This window comes from Pleurodeles waltl, unplaced genomic scaffold (assembly GCF_031143425.1).
Source record: "Pleurodeles waltl isolate 20211129_DDA unplaced genomic scaffold, aPleWal1.hap1.20221129 scaffold_91, whole genome shotgun sequence".
NCBI classification, from domain to species: domain Eukaryota; kingdom Metazoa; phylum Chordata; class Amphibia; order Caudata; family Salamandridae; genus Pleurodeles; species Pleurodeles waltl.
The window spans coordinates 1,881,943-1,894,838 of record NW_027150403.1 but is presented as its reverse complement, the minus strand read 5'-3'; the positions used below and the strand labels follow the sequence as shown (position 1 = coordinate 1,894,838).

The 12,896-nt window shown below is 48.5% G+C and overlaps 6 non-coding genes across 6 annotated transcripts; all 6 read right to left on the bottom strand.

The window, feature by feature from the left end:
* Nucleotides 1-400: 400 nt before the first annotated feature.
* Nucleotides 401-473, bottom strand: TRNAV-CAC (transfer RNA valine (anticodon CAC)). Its single transcript has one exon. It is a non-coding gene; the product is annotated as a tRNA-Val (tRNA).
* Nucleotides 474-7,125: 6,652 nt separating this feature from the next.
* On the bottom strand, nt 7,126-7,237 carry TRNAL-CAA (transfer RNA leucine (anticodon CAA)). Its single transcript has 2 exons — nt 7,200-7,237; nt 7,126-7,171 (listed from the first exon to the last, which is right to left on the bottom strand). It is a non-coding gene; the product is annotated as a tRNA-Leu (tRNA).
* Nucleotides 7,238-7,544: 307 nt separating this feature from the next.
* Nucleotides 7,545-7,617, bottom strand: TRNAV-CAC (transfer RNA valine (anticodon CAC)). The gene has a single exon. It is a non-coding gene; the product is annotated as a tRNA-Val (tRNA).
* Nucleotides 7,618-8,005: 388 nt separating this feature from the next.
* On the bottom strand, nt 8,006-8,077 carry TRNAP-AGG (transfer RNA proline (anticodon AGG)). Its single transcript has one exon. It is a non-coding gene; the product is annotated as a tRNA-Pro (tRNA).
* A 2,630-nt stretch (nt 8,078-10,707) lies between these two features.
* TRNAL-CAA (transfer RNA leucine (anticodon CAA)) lies at nt 10,708-10,819 on the bottom strand. Its single transcript has 2 exons — nt 10,782-10,819; nt 10,708-10,753 (listed from the first exon to the last, which is right to left on the bottom strand). It is a non-coding gene; the product is annotated as a tRNA-Leu (tRNA).
* A 305-nt stretch (nt 10,820-11,124) lies between these two features.
* TRNAV-CAC (transfer RNA valine (anticodon CAC)) lies at nt 11,125-11,197 on the bottom strand. Its single transcript has one exon. It is a non-coding gene; the product is annotated as a tRNA-Val (tRNA).
* Nucleotides 11,198-12,896: the final 1,699 nt, after the last annotated feature.

Below are 12,896 nucleotides of genomic sequence, written 5' to 3'. Positions count from 1 at the left end.
TATGAACCCACGCCTCCATGAAGAGACCAGAAGGCTCAGCTTCACTGAAGACTCTCTTGAGTCTGGCGCCTTAGACCACTCGGCCATCCTGACAGCCAAAACAGTGTGCAGGTCGGACTCTTCAGTCTGCACTTGTTGATTTTGCCGCTTGCAATGTTCCTATCAAAGTCACAGCTTTAAAGGCCCCACAATATAACATGGCCAAGAAAAAAAAAAAAAAACAGAACAAGAAACAATGCACATGCACGACCACCGAGGGATGCAGATAACTTTTTAGCGTCCTGCAATAGTAAAGCACATTTTACACAGGTCACAAGTTTTTAAAGGTCATTTCTGTCTAAGTGTGCATTGAGAGAGACTGAGGTTTTAGGGAGCAAACACAAAAGCTGCTGCTTCCAAGTGTTTCTGCCCGGTCTCGAACCGGGGACCTTTCGCGTGTGAGGCAAACGTGATAACCACTACACTACAGAAACAAGCTTGCTGGTTTGACTGAAGGAGCACAGTTCCCCTCATATGTTTGCACGATTTCCTCTATACTTTATCAGCAGTTGCTCGGAATGCGAGGGGTAAGTGTGAAAATTGCAGCGGTGTCAGCCAGCATGTATACACTCAGACGTCCTGAAAAATCCCACAGCCGCGGGCAGAGACAGACAAATATCTGATGCCTAAATGCCAGGAAAGAGAGCCTGTGAAATCATCACACAGGGCGCACTGAGAGCAAGCAGGAAGGAACCCAAGGCATTGTAATCCATTTTTCGCCTGAGGCAAAAAATATGTTTTGCGCAACAATGCTTCGAGTGGAATGAGAAATGTTGAGGGGTTGTGTATTTTGAGCAGGATTTGATTGTTTTCCGCTAAAATGGGATCGTCCGGGATTTGAACCCGGGACCTCTCGCACCCTAAGCGAGAATCATACCCCTAGACCAACGAGCCTGGGCACAGAAATGTAACGGCTCCGACCCTGCTCGGAGGTTTGGTGGCAGAGAGTGGGAGACTACATCCCAAAGCAAGAAACTGCACATGGTGCTCTCTTCTGCAGTACGACTAGAGTCATTTGCATGGTCTTCATCGAACATGACATAAAAAGCCTCTATCCTTTAGACATTTTGGCCCAGATTTACAAGAAAATGACTAAGCGCGACGCTGTGCCAAATTTGCAAGCCCAACGCGCCGTCATTTTCAAAATGCAGGGAAGCGCCGTATTTAGTAGAATACAGCGCACCCCTGTGCTTCCCCCTCCGCCAGCTCTAAATTAGCTGCTGAGCGCCAATGCAGCCGTTCTTGCACCATGGTACAAGGATGACTGCGTTGAGGGGGAAATTGTTTTTGTGCAGGAAGGGACACCTTCCTGCCCCAAAAAAAAATCTTCAATGGTGATTTGCTCTTACTTCTATGTGTGCTGCAGAATGCATCACACATAGAAAGAGCGAAAACAAGGAGAAATGAAAACATTTCTCCTCAGTGCGCCACTCTAACGACACCCCTGGGATGGCGTTGGATTTTGGCGCTGACGCAGATTTACGCCAACTCCTAAATCTGGAGCAGCATCAAAATGCTATGGTGTTGCTGTGGCACACTCCCAACAACACCCATTGCACGCCCCTTCCAGGGAACGCGATGCGTGCTAAGGGGCCATATTTACAAGGTGGTGTTAAGCCACAAAAAGTGGCTGAACGCCATCTTGTAAATACCGCGCAGTGCATAGTGCCACCGGGGCGTCACTAAAAGTGATGCTCCGGTGGCGATAGGGCCTTGTAAGTCTGGCACTTTATTTGCTCAAGGTGTGTGTTCTTGGTGAGGGCAGGAAAGCTATTTTCGCTCTCGTACCTTCCTTCCTTGGCTGGCTTGAATGCTGTAGGCTCAGGCTTCATTGCAAAGGTCAAACAGTGAGCAACTGACTGCCGTAAGCTGGCGCAACTCCTCTTGGTGAGCTGTGACAGATGCCCCAGGAGCGTAGTACCTCACGATGGTGAGGGATAGACACAGTCTCTTTTATCTCAGCTTGCCTGTCAGGTGAGGCAGGAAATGCAAATACTGTGAAAAAGCCCAGCGACTCGAACCAGGGACCTTTCGCATGTGAGGTTGCGCATGATAACCACTACACTACACAAACAGACACACTTGCCGGCTTGCTTCATGTGGCTATGCATTGTACTGGAACCACCACACTATGGAAACAGATACACCTGCTTGCTTTATGTGGCTATGCATTAGACTGGGATGCAAGGATGAGGGCCAATGTTCATGACGCTCAAAGCTGAGCCTTCCGGAACACGATCTCTTCCCTTGGAAGAAAGGAACTGGGATCACTTTCATTCCAAGAGGTGATTTCAGAACTGGACCCGAAATTACCATGGAGAAGCACTGTGCATTTAATGTTCCTACGAGCACTGCTGCTCCAGCACAGAAAAGCAGTTGCAAAGAAATCTCGCATACCTTCATGATGCTGAACCGTCTCGACGCCAGTATAAAGCATGTATTGCATTGCAACATGACATCTTACAAGAGTGAAAAGCAGAAATACTCCTGTTTAAAACACAGACTGAACCTATAAAGGTAGGGGTTTGTCTGGGATTTGAACCGAGGTCCTCTCACACCCGAAGCGAGAATCACACCCCTATACCAACTAGACTGCCGCTGCATAGTCATTTGAAACATCTTCTGAAGTGTCTTTCCGAAAAGCAGGGCCATTTGGAGGCTCTCTCTCTCTAAGCGTGCCATAGCAATTGATGTTTTCTGTCAAGGATTTTTTGTTTGTCTCTAGCAAGGCAAGAGGTAGTCAAAACGCCCTGTGCCAGTGAGCTGAACTAGGGCACTGATGTGAAAAGCAGACCCTTTCTGGTAGTTGTAACCCGCTGCAAGTCATGGACCCTTGCACCTTAGACTTCCCAACCAGAAGCACTGAAGGGCCTGCTAGCTCTTGAGCCAGAGGAGCATGCCTCTTGGATTCAAGCACACTTGCTCGATCAGCGCTCGATCAGGCGAGATTTATATTAGTGGCTCATAGGCCTGAAACACTCACCTGGGAGACGCAGGGTGGCTGATTTCCCGGAATGGCCCTTGATGGGGAAATCACCTCCTTTCCCCCGCCTCATTTCAGAATTGTGTGCTAGTCGCAAGACAGTGTTCAGGGGTTCATGGGTACTGCCTACTACCAGCTGCCTCTCTGTCTTCTTCATGTAAATTGCAAGTCACGAGGAGGCACCATTGCCAATATGCTCCGCCCACCTTACCAAGAAACCTAGTTTGAGCTTGTCTGCCTGTGTTGTTGCAGGGGCAGTGTCTTCTTTGCCCAAAAGGTGGCAGGAGAGCCTCACTTCAAACGACAGAATCAACTGCTTAAGTAGAAACCAGCATGGTAGTTACTGTCATAAAGTGCAGCTCTAACAGAAGGTGTCCCTGAGACGCCCCTTCCAGTAATACACAGAATTTTGATTGAGGACCCAGCCGATGGGTTGGTGGATTTCTCCTCACATGCCACAGCAGCTTCCAAAGATAGTGGTGTGAGGAGCTGGCTCTGCAAGCAGAGCAAGATTTAAGGGAAGAAAATACACCTGTCAGAAGTGGGATTTGAACCCACGCCTCCATGAAGAGACCAGAAGGCTCAGCTTCACTGAAGATCAAGCTCTCTTGAGTCTGGCACCTTAGACCACTTGGCCATCCTGACAGCCAAAACAGTGTGCAGGTCGGACTCTTCAGTCTGCACTTGTTGATTTTGCCGCTTGCAATGTTCCTATCAAAGTCACAGCTTTAAAGGCCCCACAATATAACATGGCCAAGAAAAAAAAAAAAAAACAGAACAAGAAACAATGCACATGCACGACCACCGAGGGATGCAGATAACTTTTTAGCGTCCTGCAATAGTAAAGCACATTTTACACAGGTCACAAGTTTTTAAAGGTCATTTCTGTCTAAGTGTGCATTGAGAGAGACTGAGGTTTTAGGGAGCAAACACAAAAGCTGCTGCTTCCAAGTGTTTCTGCCCGGTCTCGAACTGGGGACTTTTCGCGTGTGAGGCAAACGCGATAACCACTACACTATAGAAACAAGCTTGCTGGTTTGACTGAAGGAGCACAGTTCCCCTCATATGTTTGCACGATTTCCTCTATACTTTATCAGCAGTTGCTCGGAATGCGAGGGGTAAGTGTGAAAATTGCAGCGGTGTCAGCCAGCATGCATACACTCAGACGTCCTGAAAAGTCACAGCTGCGGGCAGAGACAGACAAATATCTGATGCCTAAATGGCAGGAACGCAAGCCTGTGAAATCATCACACAGGGCGCACTAAGAGCAAGCAGGAAGGAAGCCAAGGCATTGTAATCCATTTTTCGCCTGAGGCAAAAAATATGTTTTTCGCAACAGTGCTTCGAGTGGAATGAGAAATGTTGAGGGGTTGTGTATTTTGAGGAGGATTTGATTGTTTTCTGCTAAAATGGGCTCGTCTGGGATTTGAACCCGGGACCTCTCGCACCCTAAGCGAGAATCATACCCCTAGACCAACGTGCCTGGGGACAGAAATGCAACGACTCCGACCCTGCTCGGAGGTTTGGTGACAGAGAGTGGGAGACTACATCCCAAAGCAAGAAACTGCACATGGTGCTCTCTTCTGCAGTACGACTAGAGTCATTTGCATGGTCTTCATCGAACATGACATAAAAAGCCTCTATCCTTTAGACATTTTGGCCCAGATTTACAAGAAAATGACTAAGCGCGACGCTGTGCCAAATTTTCAAGCCCCACGCGCCGTCATTTTCAAAATGCAGGGAAGCACCGTATTTAGTAGAATACAGCGCACCCCTGTGCTTCCCCCTCCGCCAGCTCTAAATTAGCTGCTGAGCGCCAATGCAGCCGTTCTTGCACCATGGTACAAGGATGACTGCGTTGAGGGGGAAATTGTTTTTGTGCAGGAAGGGACACCTTCCTGCCCAAAAAAAAAATCTTCAATGGTGATTTGCTCTTACTTCTATGTGTGCTGCAGAATGCATCACACATAGAAAGAGCAAAAACAAGGAGAAATGAAAACATTTCTCCTCAGTGCGCCACTCTAACGACACACCTGGGATGGCGTTGGATTTTGGCGCTGACGCAGACTTACGCCAACTCCTGAATCTGGAGCAGCATCAAAATGCTATGGTGTTGCTGTGGCACACTCCCAACAACACCCATTGCACGCCCCTTCCAGGGAACGCGCTGCGTGCTAAGGGGCCGTATTTACAAGGTGGTGTTAAGCCACAAAAAGTGGCTGAACGCCATCTTGTAAATACCGTGCAGTGCATAGTGCCACCGGGGCATCACTAAAAGTGATGCTCCGGTGGCGATAGGGCCTTGTAAGTCTGGCACTTTATTTGCTCAAGGTGTGTGTTCTTGGTGAGGGCAGGAAAGCTATTTTCGCTCTCGTACCTTCCTTCCTTGGCTGGCTTGAATGCTGAAGGCTCAGGCTTCATTGCAAAGGTCAAACAGTGAGCAACTGACTGCCGTAAGCTGGCGCAACTCCTCTTGGTGAGCTGTGACAGATGCCCCAGGAGCGTAGTACCTCACAATGGTGAGGGATAGACACAGTCTCTTTTATCTCAGCTTGCCTGTCAGGTGAGGCAGGAAATGCAAATACTGTGAAAAAGCCCAGCGACTCGAACCAGGGACCTTTCGCATGTGAGGTGGGCATGATAACCACTACACTACACAAACAGACACACTTGCCGGCTTCCTTCATGTGGCTATGCATTGTACTGGAACCACCACACTATGGAAACAGACACACCTGCTTGCTTTATGTGGCTATGCATTGGACTGGGATGCAAGGATGAGGGCCAATGTTCATGACGCTCAAAGCTGAGCCTTCCGGAACACAATCTCTTCCCTTGGAAGAAAGGAACTGGGATCACTTTCATTCCAAGAGGTGATTTCAGAACTGGACCCGAAATTACCATGGAGAAGCACTGTGCATTTAATGTTCCTACGAGCACTGCTGCTCCAGCACAGAAAAGCAGTTGCAAAGAAATCTCGCATACCTTCATGATGCTGAACCGTCTCGACGCCAGTATAAAGCATGTATTGCATTGCAACATGACATCTTACAAGAGTGAAAAGCAGAAATACTCCTGTTTAAAACACAGACTGAACCTATAAAGGTAGGGGTTTGTCTGGGATTTGAACCGAGGTCCTCTCACACCCGAAGCGAGAATCATACCCCTATACCAACTAGACTGCCGCTGCATAGTCATTTGAAACATCTTCTGAAGCGTCTTTCCGAAAAGCAGGGCCATTTGGAGGCTCTCTCTCTCTAAGCGTGCCATAGCAATTGATGTTTTCTGTCAAGGATTTTTTGTTTGTCTCTAGCAAGGCAAGAGGTAGTCAAAATGCCCTGTGCCAGTGAGCTGAACTAGGGCACTGATGTGAAAAGCAGACCCTTTCTGGTAGTTGTAACCCGCTGCAAGTCATGGACCCTTGCACCTTAGACTTCCCAACCAGAAGAACTGAAGGGCCTGCTAGCTCTTGAGCCAGAGGAGCATGCCTCTTGGATTCAACACACTTGCTCGATCAGCGCTCGATCAGGCGAGATTTATATTAGTGGCTCATAGGCCTGAAACACTCACCTGGGAGACGCAGGGTGGCTGATTTCCCGGAATGGCCCTTGATGGGGAAATCACCTCCTTTACCCCGCCTCATTTCAGAATTGTGTGCTAGTCGCAAGACAGTGTTCAGGGGTTCATGGGTACTGCCTACTCCCAGCTGCCTCTCTGTCTTCTTCATGTAAATTGCAAGTCACGAGGAGGCACCATTGCCAATATGCTCCACCCACCTAACCAAGAAACCTAGTTTGAGCTTGTCTGCCTGTGTTGTTGCAGGGGCAGTGTCTTCTTTGCCCAAAAGGTGGCAGGAGAGCCTCACTTCAAACGATAGAATCAACTGCTTAAGTAGAAACCAGCATGGTAGTTACTGTCATAAAGTGCAGCTCTAACAGAAGGTGTGCCTGAGACGCCCCTTCCAGTAATACACAGAATTTTGATTGAGGGCCCAGCCGATGGGTTGGTGGATTTCTCCTCACATGCCACATCAGCTTCCAAAGATAGTGGTGTGAGGAGCTGGCTCTGCAAGCAGAGCAAGATTTAAGGGAAGAAAATACACCTGTCAGAAGTGGGATTTGAACCCACGCCTCCATGAAGAGACCAGAAGGCTCAGCTTCACTGAAGATCAAGCTCTCTTGAGTCTGGCGCCTTAGACCACTCGGCCATCCTGACAGCCAAAACAGTGTGCAGGTCGGACTCTTCAGTCTGCACTTGTTGATTTTGCCGCTTGCAATGTTCCTATCAAAGTCACAGCTTTAAAGGCCCCACAATATAACATGGCCAAGAAAAAAAAAAAAAAACAGAACAAGAAACAATGCACATGCACGACCACCGAGGGATGCAGATAACTTTTTAGCGTCCTGCAATAGTAAAGCACGTTTTACACAGGTCACAAGTTTTTAAAGGTCATTTCGGTCTAAGTGTGCATTGAGAGAGACTGAGGTTTTAGGGAGCAAACACAAAAGCTGCTGCTTCCAAGTGTTTCTGCCCGGTTTCGAACCGGGGACCTTTCGCGTGTGAGGCGAACGTGATAACCACTACACTACAGAAACAAGCTTGCTGGTTTGACTGAAGGAGCACAGTTCCCCTCATATGTTTGCACGATTTCCTCTATACTTTATCAGCAGTTGCTCGGAATGCGAGGGGTAAGTGTGAAAATTGCAGCGGTGTCAGCCAGCATGCATACACTCAGACGTCCTGAAAAATCCCACAGCTGTGGGCAGAGACAGACAAATATCTGATGCCTAAATGTCAGGAAGGAGAGCCTGTGAAATCATCACACAGGGCGCACTGAGAGCAAGCAGGAAGGAAGCCAAGGCATTGTAATCCATTTTTCACCTGAGGCAAAAAATATGTTTTGCGCAACAATGCTTCGAGTGGAATGAGAAATGTTGAGGGGTTGCGTATTTTGAGCAGGATTTGATTGTTTTCCACTAAAGTGGGCTCGTCCGGGATTTGAACCCGGGACCTCTCGCACCCTAAGCGAGAATCATACCCCTAGACCAACGAGCCTGGGCACAGACCTGCAACGGCTCCGACCCTGCTCGGAGGTTTGGTGACAGAGAGTGGGAGACTACATCCCAAAGCAAGAAACTGCACATGGTGCTCTCTTCTGCAGTACGACTAGAGTCATTTGCATGGTCTTCATCGAACATGACATAAAAAGCCTCTATCCTTTAGACATTTTGGCCCAGATTTACAAGAAAATGACTAAGCGCGACGCTGTGCCAAATTTTCAAGCCCCACGCGCCGTCATTTTCAAAATGCAGGGAAGCGCCGTATTTAGTAGAATACAGCGCACCCCTGTGCTTCCCCCTGCGCCAGCTCTAAATTAGCTGCTGAGTGCCAATGCAGCCGTTCTTGCACCATGGTACAAGGATGACTGCGTTGAGGGGGAAATTGTTTTTGTGCAGGAAGGGACACCTTCCTGCCCCAAAAAAAAATCTTCAATGGTGATTTGCTCTTACTTCTATGTGTGCTGCAGAATGCATCAAACATAGAAAGAGCAAAAACAAGGAGAAATGAAAACATTTCTCCTCAGTGCGCCACTCTAACGACACCCCTGGGATGGCGTTGGATTTTGGCGCTGACGCAGATTTACGCCAACTCCTAAATCTGGAGCAGCATCAAAATGCTATGGTGTTGCTGTGGCACACTCCCAACAACACCCATTGCACGCCCCTTCCAGGGAACGCGCTCCGTGCTAAGGGGACGTATTTACAAGGTGGTGTTAAGCCACAAAAAGTGGCTGAACGCCATCTTGTAAATACCGCGCAGTGCATAGTGCCACCGGGGCGTCACTAAAAGTGATGCTCCGGTGGCGATAGGGCCTTGTAAGTCTGGCACTTTATTTGCTCAAGGTGTGTGTTCTTGGTGAGGGCAGGAAAGCTATTTTCGCTCTCGTACCTTCCTTCCTTGGCTGGCTTGAATGCTGTAGGCTCAGGCTTCATTGCAAAGGTCAAACAGTGAGCAACTGACTGCCGTAAGCTGGCGCAACTCCTCTTGGTGAGCTGTGACAGATGCCCCAGGAGCGTAGTACCTCACGATGGTGAGGGATAGACACAGTCTCTTTTATCTCAGCTTGCCTGTCAGGTGAGGCAGGAAATGCAAGTACTGTGAAAAAGCCCAGCGACTCGAACCAGGGACCTTTCGCATGTGAGGTGCGCATGATAACCACTACACTACAAAAACAGACACACTTGCCGGCTTGCTTCATGTGGCTATGCATTGTACTGGAACCACCACACTATGGAAACAGACACACCTGCTTGCTTTATGTGGCTATGCATTGGACTGGGATGCAAGGATGAGGGCCAATGTTCATGACGCTCAAAGCTGAGCCTTCCGGAACACGATCTCTTCCCTTGGAAGAAAGGAACTGGGATCACTTTCATTCCAAGAGGTGATTTCAGAACTGGACCCGAAATTACCATGGAGAAGCACTGTGCATTTAATGTTCCTACGAGCACTGCTGCTCCAGCACAGAAAAGCAGTTGCAAAGAAATCTCGCATACCTTCATGATGCTAAACCGTCTCGACGCCAGTATAAAGCATGTATTGCAATGCAACATGACATCTTACAAGAGTGAAAAGCAGAAATACTCCTGTTTAAAACACAGACTGAACCTATAAAGGTAGGGGTTTGTCTGGGATTTGAACCGAGGTCCTCTCACACCCGAAGCGAGAATCATACCCCTATACCAACTAGACTGCCGCTGCATAGTCATTTGAAACATCTTCTGAAGCGTCTTTCCGAAAAGCAGGCCATTTGGAGGCTCTCTCTCTCTAAGCATGCCATAGCAATTGATGTTTTCTGTCAAGGATTTTTTGTTTGTCTCTAGCAAGGCAAGAGGTAGTCAAAATGCCCTGTGCCAGTGAGCTGAACTAGGGCACTGATGTGAAAAGCAGACCCTTTCTGGTAGTTGTAACCCGCTGCAAGTCATGGACCCTTGCACCTTAGACTTCCCAACCAGAAGCACTGAAGGGCCTGCTAGCTCTTGAGCCAGAGGAGCATGCCTCTTGGATTCAAGCACACTTGCTCGATCAGCGCTCGATCAGGCTTGATCAGGCGACATTTATATTAGTGGCTCATAGGCCTGAAACACTCACCTGGGAGACGCAGGGTGGCTGATTTCCCGGAATGGCCCTTGATGGGGAAATCACCTCCTTTCCCCCGCCTCATTTCAGAATTGTGTGCTAGTCGCAAGACAGTGTTCAGGGGTTCATGGGTACTGCCTACTCCCAGCTGCCTCTCTGTCTTCTTCATGTAAATTGCAAGTCACGAAGAGGCACCATTGCCAATATGCTCCACCCACCTTACCAAGAAACCTAGTTTGAGCTTGTCTGCCTGTGTTGTTGCAGGGGCAGTGTCTTCTTTGCCCAAAAGGTGGCAGGAGAGCCTCACTTCAAACGATAGAATCAACTGCTTAAGTAGAAACCAGCATGGTAGTTACTGTCATAAAGTGCAGCTCTAACAGAAGGTGTGCCTGAGACGCCCCTTCCAGTAATACACAGAATTTTGATTGAGGGCCCAGCCGATGGGTTGGTGGATTTCTCCTCACATGCCACAGCAGCTTCCAAAGATAGTGGTGTGAGGAGCTGGCTCTGCAAGCAGAGCAAGATTTAAGGGAAGAAAATACACCTGTCAGAAGTGGGATTTGAACCCACGCCTCCATGAAGAGACCAGAAGGCTCAGCTTCACTGAAGATCAAGCTCTCTTGAGTCTGGCGCCTTAGACCACTCGGCCATCCTGACAGCCAAAACAGTGTGCAGGTCGGACTCTTCAGTCTGCACTTGTTGATTTTGCCGCTTGCAATGTTCCTATCAAAGTCACAGCTTTAAAGGCCCCACAATATAACATGGCCAAGAAAAAAAAAAAAACAGAACAAGAAACAATGCACATGCACGACCACCGAGGGATGCAGATAACTTTTTAGCGTCCTGCAATAGTAAAGCACGTTTTACACAGGTCACAAGTTTTTCAAGGTAATTTCTGTCTAAGTGTGCATTGAGAGAGACTGAGGTTTTAGGGAGCAAACACAAAAGCTGCTGCTTCCAAGTGTTTCTGCCCGGTCTCGAACCAGGGACCTTTCACGTGTGAGGCAAACGTGATAACCACTACACTACAGAAACAAGCTTGCTGGTTTGACTGAAGGAGCACAGTTCCCCTCATATGTTTGCACGATTTCCTCTATACTTTATCAGCAGTTGCTCGGAATGCGAGGGGTAAGTGTGAAAATTGCAGCGGTGTCAGCCAGCATGCATACACTCAGACGTCCTGAAAAATCCCACAGCTGCGGGCAGAGACAGACAAATATCTGATGCCTAAATGCCAGGAAAGAGAGCCTGTGAAATCATCACACAGGGCGCACTGAGAGCAAGCAGGAAGGAAGCCAAGGCATTGTAATCCATTTTTCGCCTGAGGCAAAAAATATGTTTTGCGCAACAATGCTTCGAGTGGAATGAGAAATGTTGAGGGGTTGTGTATTTTGAGCAGGATTTGATTGTTTTCCACTAAAATGGGTTCGTCTGGGATTTGAACCCGGGACCTCTCGCACCCTAAGAGAGAATCATACCCCTAGACCAACGAGCCTGGGCACAGAAGTGCAACGGCTCCGACCCTGCTCGGAGGTTTGGTGACAGAGAGTGGGAGACTACATCCCAAAGCAAGAAACTGCACATGGTGCTCTCTTCTGCAGTACGACTAGAGTCATTTGCATGGTCTTCATCGAACATGACATAAAAAGCCTCTATCCTTTAGACATTTTGGCCCAGATTTACAAGAAAATGACTAAGCGCGACGCTGTGCCAAATTTTCAAGCCCCACGCGCCGTCATTTTCAAAATGCAGGGAAGCGCCGTATTTAGTAGAATACAGCGCACCCCTGTGCTTCCCCCTGCGCCAGCTCTAAATTAGCTGCTGAGCGCCAATGCAGCCGTTCTTGCACCATGGTACAAGGATGACTGCGTTGAGGGGGAAATTGTTTTTGTGCAGGAAGGGACACCTTCCTGCCCAAAAAAAAAATCTTCAATGGTGATTTGCTCTTACTTCTATGTGTGCTGCAGAATGCATCAAACATAGAAAGAGCAAAAACAAGGAGAAATGAAAACATTTCTCCTCAGTGCGCCACTCTAACGACACCCCTGGGATGGCGTTGGATTTTGGCACTGACGCAGATTTACGCCAACTCCTAAATCTGGAGCAGCATCAAAATTCTATGGTGTTGCTGTGGCACACTCCCAACAACACCCATTGCACGCCCCTTCCAGGGAACGCGCTGCGTGCTAAGGGGCCGTATTTACAAGGTGGTGTTAAGCCACAAAAAGTGGCTGAACGCCATCTTGTAAATACCGCGCAGTGCATAGTGCCACCGGGGCGTCACTAAAAGTGATGCTCCGGTGGCGATAGGGCCTTGTAAGTCTGGCACTTTATTTGCTCAAGGTGTGTGTTCTTGGTGAGGGCAGGAAAGCTATTTTCGCTCTCGTACCTTCCTTCCTTGGCTGGCTTGAATGCTGTAGGCTCAGGCTTCATTGCAAAGGTCAAACAGTGAGCAACTGACTGCCGTAAGCTGGCGCAACTCCTCTTGGTGAGCTGTGACAGATGCCCCAGGAGCGTAGTACCTCACGATGGTGAGGGATAGACACAGTCTCTTTTATCTCAGCTTGCCTGTCAGGTGAGGCAGGAAATGCAAATACTGTGAAAAAGCCCAGCGACTCGAACCAGGGACCTTTCGCATGTGAGGTGTGCATGATAACCACTACACTACACAAACAGACACACTTGCCTGCTTGCTTCATGTGGCTATACATTGTACTGGAACCACCACACTATG